At 41.6% G+C, this 7,584-nt stretch overlaps 1 protein-coding gene across 3 annotated transcripts in view; it reads right to left on the minus strand.

The window, feature by feature from the left end:
• The window catches only part of FBXO34 (F-box protein 34), an 82,104-nt gene extending 77,588 nt beyond the window's left edge, over window positions 1-4,516 (minus strand). The window contains exon 1 of one of the 3 annotated variants that reach the window (XM_057488447.1): window positions 4,351-4,516. The gene's annotated coding sequence lies outside the window, so the exon portion shown is untranslated. Of the gene's footprint in view, window positions 1-3,911; window positions 4,306-4,350 lie in introns of those variants that run through there. The other 2 variants (XM_036918523.2, XM_036918530.2) reach the window with 2 other exon arrangements.
• Window positions 4,517-7,584: the final 3,068 nt, after the last annotated feature.

Consider the following 7,584-nt stretch of genomic DNA (forward strand, 5'->3'; position numbering starts at 1 on the left):
TCCAACTTCTCTGTGATTGAAATTTGTCATGATAAAATGTTAGGACAAGACAGCAAAGCGGAAATGAAGGCTCTGTGAGAGGTTTACATGTTTTCAGAAGTTTGTCGATTAAAGGAATGGCCTTAGATAAGAAAAAGGTTTATACATGCCTCTGAGAATGGGATATCTGGCTTTTCCCTCTTCTACCTCTAATTTTAGACTATGTACAGACTAGTTATGGCCTTCAGCACTTGTTCTTGCCTCAGAGAAAGTAGGTGGTCACTCACTAACCTCCATTCAGTTTAGGACAATCCAAAACCATGGAGGACAGTCTAAACCCTTTGTCTGCCTTGGGCTACAATACTCCATTCTCCGTTCTTTTTTACCTAAATTTCGAATACCTCTTTAAACCAATCTTTAGATGAGACTTCTGGTCAATCTGGCATAACATAAATGGTTTACTCTCTTGGTACAATTCTGGCCCCCCAGACCTGTAGCCCTCCTGGCAAGGAAATATTAAAATAAGGTCAGGGACCTTGAAGCAAGGACAAGCAAGGACCATGGCCTGAAACAAGTCACAGTCTCTGGCTGAGTACCTGGCATATACTAAAAAATATTGGATAATGAGACCCATGCTTGATAATAATATGAATAACCACACATACTTAGCACTTAGTTTCACATTCATACCTACACTGTGCTGAGTGGTGAGGGCAGGAGATTTGTGCTAGGATTCTGAAGTTGAATATTTAAAAGGAAAGATCTGGAACCTCTTCTGTGGAGAGCTAACAAGATAGCGTTGGAAATGCAAGGTAGTTAACTCTTTCATCTGACATTAAGAAACACCTACATTTTAATCATTAATGCGTTCTTAGATAATACAAGTATGTTCACCAGCTTCAAAATAATGTAAGCATGAACTAAAGTGGAGAATATAAATTATGCAAGGGTAAGAACTGACAGGAATTCAATTTCCAGATGACCTAAATGCACTTGGAGTTAATCTGCTCTTTTTCGTTGCTTTTGCTTCCAAAAGACTGCAGATTATGCACTTGCTGAATTCTGCCTTTGTCACACATGACCTAACAAGGAAGGCATTCATTATACCATAGTAGCTTCCCTCAAGTATCTGGTTCTAAACAGCTGCAAATTTTGGAAGATAACACTAAATGAATGATGTCTCTCTCTAATGATTAGTATGTTCTCTACCCAACAAATAGTAAAACATGATTAAGGCTTACAAAACTGTCCAAATTAAGCTGGCTGAACATAAATTAAACCATAGAAAATACAGATTTGTTTAAGAACTTATATTCTACGTATATGAATAATTGAGCCAATAAAACATATCATAAAGAACTTCTAAAATAGAGCATTTTCATTTTTCATATTTGCTTTTATCTGTCAGAAAGATGTCATATCACTAGTGACTGGTTTATTTAGTCCCTTCAAATGCTGTAACTGGATAAAATGACAAAATATTTTAAAATAATAATAAACCCAATCACAAATAAATTTCTATTGATAATAAGTAAAAGCTTCTTCTTAAACCCAAAACTGCAAGGCCTGCGTGAAAAACATCCTGCCAAAAGTAGAAACTGTAAAAATGTTTCAGAATAGTCATGGCTTGTTAGTTATACAACTATACACATAAGCTGGCTTTTTTATACCCGTCATTGTTCCTCAGTCACATCAAAATACACTAAGATATTTATTCTTGACCTGTTTTATCCGTTTCCATATGGAAAAGTAAAAATTTCCTAAGTGCCAAACACAAAGGGGAGGAGGAATGCACCACCAAGGAGCTATTTTATCATTTATGTGTCTTCCAACTCACATTTACTTTGACTTTCATCCCTTCCCACTTAAAACACTAGTACCCTTAATCTATTTGAAACCATGTAGTCTGCCCCAGAAAGGCTACTTGGAAGACATATGCAAGTGTCCTTCTTGTATCTCCTTCAACTTCATTACATAATATCTTGCCGTGATCCTTTCATCTACAGAGTAGGTTGATTAATAATTATCAATATCAACAGTTTTCCTTTTAATTCAGTACCTATCAGTCTTGAGGATCCAAAGGCTCAAATTTTGTCTTTAGAGCCTTCATTCAACATTGTCACCATACAATTCCTAACTTCTTAAAAGAAAAAAAAAATAACAGCTTTCAGTACTACTCGCAACACTTAAATTTCCAAAGTACGGTGAGGATCAAAATGAGATTTACAGGAACCCTTTCTTCTGTGAACGTCTAGTCAAATCAAATAGTAATTAAGGAGGGTAAATTTTTGCCTTCATTCCCTATGTTAATGGGCATAGCATAATTTCCATCAGCATCTTGATGCGAAATCCAGAGAGACAAATTCCTTATCAATCACCTTTAAAGAGCAAATGGAAGGGGAGTATTAACAAAAACCCAAACGTTACAAATCAAGGTCAGTAAGGAAGGACTGTAGACTCCTATCCGAGCTTCCTGCTGAAAACACTAAATTGTGCTTCAATTTTAAGCCATCTACATTTTAAACGAGATACTATTTAAATGATTCCATAGAGAGCAAGAAATGATGAGTCAAAATACTGATACACTGGAATACTTGAAGAGAAACAGTAGCGGCAAATGATTAGCTTCTCTTTTAGCTTGATCCCTTTTTTTTTTTTTAGGTTTGTTTATTTAACAGTTTTATTGAGATGTAGTAATTCACACACCACACATCACACACTTCACCCTTTTACACTGTACAATTCAGTGGCTTTTAGTATAATCAGAGTTGTGCAGTCATCGCAACCAATGACGAGTATCATTTAAACAATTATTTGCTTTTAGATAATTTATTTGTTTGTTTGTTTTTTGAGAGGGCATCTCTCATATTTATTGATCAAATGGTTGTTAATAACAATAAAATTCTGTATAGGGGACTCAATGCACAATCATTAATCAACCCCATAGCTTGATCCCTTTTGAAAGCTTTGGAAAAAAACAATATTCACAGACAGGGCACATTTAAAACTTTTTGTACCATATTTGAAAATTCTACAAAAATTTTAGTTATATGTCCAGACAAGCAGTCCTGGAATACATTGTTATGTTGTCATAGCCCAGTTTTTAAGGAGGCATGAAAAAAGGTTGATTGCTGAGCTATAGGAAACCCTCGATTATCCATGGTAGCACAGCAAATGGACAACTTGGATAAAATAGTCCTCAAGTTATTATTATTTAAGAAGAATATTGGATTAATTCAAACCTTCCTTCCCCTCAACTCCCCTTTAAAACAGAAAACGTTCATTTAAGATGCGTCTACCTCTTCCTGGCTACTCCAACAAAAACATGAACAAGCAAATATATGATCTCAAAATTGTCTATCAAAAAGAGTAAGGCAAACTGAATTATCAGTACTCAAACTGGTTCTGTTTTTTTCCGATAAGCAATTCCGATAAAAAACTATGAAACTATGACTTTGGCTTCCTGAAAGGCTTTTACATTTAAAAAGTCTAACACTCCCCCCGCCCCGAAACACCTACTGATCTCAGATTTTTCTCAATCAGATACGTCTTATGCTAACTATACTAACAATGTTTGTTTGAAATGAAGTTAACTTGACAACTATTACACTCAAACTGTAAAACGCTGATATCGAACAACTTTCTATTCAAATCCGCTGCGATTCCCGGCGTTGATAAAAGACAACTTCCTTTCCTCCCCTCCGCGTCCTCCCCGCCCTTCCGCGCGCCAAGGTCCCCGCCGGGGTCTGCAATGACATCACAGTCCATCTCCAGAAAACCCCTGACGTCAGACACGCGGATCCACAGCACTATGACTTCATCGCGGGCTGGGGCCCGAACCAGCACTAGACTTGGGCCAGCCAGGGGGCGAAAGAAGCCTCCACATCTAAGTACTGCCCGGTCCCCGAGGTTAAAGACAGGCGTCAGCTCACCTGCGCTGCGACAGGGAAGGACGCGGGGGCCGGAACCAGGCGGACACACCGGAGAGACGACCCCCACCCAGGGACCGACTAGCCCACACGAGAGGGCTGGCCCACTGTCTCCTCACGGCCAATCCGCGATCTCTCGGCTGGAGCCCGGACCCGAGACCCGGGACCCGGCGCCCGCCTGTCCCTCCGTGGCCCAAGAGGCAGCGCCGCGCACGACCAGTGCGCGGGCGGAGGCCGGCCAGGAGGAGGTTCGGGCCGCCGGCTCCCTGAGCCAGCCAGCGCCGCAAGCCCCGCACCCGCAGGCGGCGCCCCCGCCTCCACCCGCCCCGCGCCCCGGGAGCGCCGGCGGGAGGCGGGAGGGGGCGGGGAGCGGCCACGGTGGCCGCCACCGGACCCCGACCGCGCTGCCCGCACGCCACGCCCCGATGCGGCCCCGACCTACCTGCGCTCCGTCCTGGCCGGGGCCTGGCCCGGATCTGCACACCCCGACGCGGCGGCGGCGGGGAGGCCTGTCTAGCTCCCCACCGCTGAGTCGGATTGAGAGCCCAGCGCGGCGCGGCGGAGCCCAACGCTCGCCCCGAAACCCGTTTGTTTGGCTAAACGGCGTGACGTCACGCGCCGGCCCAATCGACGGTTGGCCAGGGGAGGGGCCAGGGGGTGCCGCGCCCCCTGCCGGGCATTCCGCGGTACTCGGGCGCTGGGGACGCGAAGTGTGGGGGACTTAAAAAGGGTGAAGCATCTTTGGGCCCTCAAGTGGTGAAGAGTGAAAGCTCGAGCGCAACCTGTAGGGAAAGAAAGCAAACCCCCAGGCTAGTAAAAATAGTAGTAATGCCCATGCCCCAATAGCCATGACAAGTTTATTAACACTCGTGGGTAGATCTGGAGCTACAAATTAGATGCTATTAGATATCCTAATAGACTTGCGTTCCAACCTTGGTTCTGCTACTAGCTTGGGAGCTCTCTATAAAGTGAAGGGCTTGAGAGACTCCCTTCTGTTGTTTTCTATGCATATCATGGCAGAAATACCTACCAGCATGTGGATAAACTTTGAGATTGACAATCTCGAACTATGGTCTACAGAAATTTAAGGAATTGTAAATGATGAATACAGAAGAGACTTTTAATACTTTAATAAGTTAACACTTTTAAGTCTTAGTGCCAGTGAGGAATCTTTTTATATGCCTTTAAAATGATAATTGCGTTCAGTGTAAAAATAGTTTTAACCACATCATAAAACATGAGGACAGTAAAAGAAAAAAATCCTTCACCCAAACACAGGCACTCTCAGTATTTGTTCTATTTTCTTTTAGACCTTTTGTCCCACGCATATTTAGTATATTGTGATCATAGTGTGCATACAATTTTGGATTCTATTTTTCCACGTTTATAAGTATTTTTCATATTTCTACATAAGCTACATAAGCATTTTAACACCTGCATAAAATTATATTAAGTGGACATAGAAAATTTACTGAATTCTTTATTCTTGGACAGTACTTATTTCCTTCTCTTAGCCATTATAAAGAAATCATAGAACATTTTAATGAATGTAGATTTCTAAAGATAAATACCCAGAAATGGAATTACTAGATGAAGGAGTATCAACATTTTTATAGTTACTAATATATAAAACTGCCAAAAATGATTTTTAAAAGGTTGTACCAAGTTTCACTTAAATCAGCTTTGATTTTAATCAATCCTTTAAAAACTAGTTTTGTCCAGTTATAAAATGACTCTTGTACAATATGTGTATAAAACCTTAAATATCAAAAAGTACAAAAAGAAAAAGAAAAAAATTTTTCCCATAATCTCACCACTAAGAATTAAACACAACATCTCCATCTAGATCTTTGTCTGTGTATATATTTTTAATAAAAACTGGGAAGGGGGTCATATTGTATATATTAGCATCAAACTAGGTCTTATTTAATATATCAGCTCAATATATCATGATCATTTGAAACTTCTTTTGTCATATTTCACTCACAGTTCTAAAACTTCAATCCATCCTTTCAGATTCACCTCTAGTACTATCCTACTTAAAACCTCTTGATTTTTTAGAGGAATTAAAATATTGATTACTCTATTTTCTTCTTCCTTTGTGGCCCTTATTTTACATTACACACATCATCCATGTGTGTATTTAATAGCCCCTGATAGATTCTAAACTGCAGAAGAACAAGGATTACATTATAGTATCCACAAGGGTCTTGTACTTGATATTGCTTAAATGTTTAATGAATAATTATAACCATGTTAATCTGCACTTTTCTCAGGATGGTAGATGAGTAAAATCTCCCTTTTATAATAATGTTTACTGTAGTTCAATAACATACAACATTTGTTGCATTTACCTTGTTTGATCCAGATGCTACGCTGTGATTTACATACATTGTTTCATTCAATCAGAAAAATACCTCAATAAAAGGAGAAAAAGATGGCAAAGTAGGAAGGCAAGGTAGAAACTGCCTCCCAAAAACACATAAAACATGAAAATACAGCAAATACAACTAAACCTGAAAATGACCTGAAGACTGCAGAACAGACTACCTATCTATACCTGGGGAAGAAGAGAAGGCCTCACAGAAAAGGAAAAAGTAGCAAAGCCGATTGAGTGGGACCCAAACCCTCCCCACACCCCAGCCCACAGGTGGGAGAAAAAGGAATGGAGCGAAGAGTGGATAAGAGTCCAGGATCGCTGAACATCTGGCCCTGGAGTTCTGCTCCAAGAGCCAAAGTCCACATTACATGGTATTCTGGTGATTAGCAGAGCTGGACAACAGACAGGTGGAGCATTCAGGGAGGCTGAGATCAGCCACTGGTGAACAGACAAGCTCCACTTGTCCCACTGAGACAAAAGAAGCAGTTTGAAAGACTTCCCAGCAGTGGGAGGGGTGTTGAATGGAACTCTCTCCTCAGGCCCCAGCCTGCCCTCAGCCCCACAGGTCAGGAACTCTAGGGAGCCCTAGACGCTCCATACCCTCCATACCCCCTTGCTGGCAATGCAGCCCCAAGGTTCCTCCCTGTGTGCATGGCCAGCAGACAACCCACTTGGCCTGGCAGTAGTGTCAGATTTTGCTTCTGAGTAGGCAGAGGGAGACCCTCCCAGCTTTCTTGGCTCTGTTTCAGCGCAACTGGGGAAGTGTCTGCAGAAGGCAGCCCCAAGGGCTCTTTCCTCCCCATAGGCGCCAGGTACTATGTGCTGGGTTTGGGCAAAGCCACACAATAGCCCAACTACTCCCATTAACCCTGCCATTGCTGCAGACCAGGCACTGCTATGTTGTCCACCCACAAGAACTCCAACACAAAGGCTCAGCCAAAGCAAACTGCCTGCCTAGGATCAGACCATTACAAGCCAGACAGAAAGGCAGCCCCAACCAAAGCATGCCAACACCTGGGGCTCCCACAATGGGAAGTAAAAAGTTTTGAGCAACTGAGCAATAGACAGCACCTCCTTTATAAACCTATTAATCCATAGGAAGAAACAAAGAAACTCAGACAAAATGAGAAGGCAGAGGAGTATGTTCCAAACAAAACTGTAAGACAAAACACCAGAAAGAGGGCTGAATGAAACAGAAATCACCAAGAAAGAGGGCTAAATGAAACAGAAATCACCAATATTCTTGATAAAGAAAGATCAGAGCAGAAATAAATAAAGTACAGAAGAATAAGACAA

This window comes from Manis pentadactyla, chromosome 11 (assembly GCF_030020395.1).
Source record: "Manis pentadactyla isolate mManPen7 chromosome 11, mManPen7.hap1, whole genome shotgun sequence".
Taxonomy (NCBI): Eukaryota; Metazoa; Chordata; class Mammalia; order Pholidota; family Manidae; genus Manis; species Manis pentadactyla.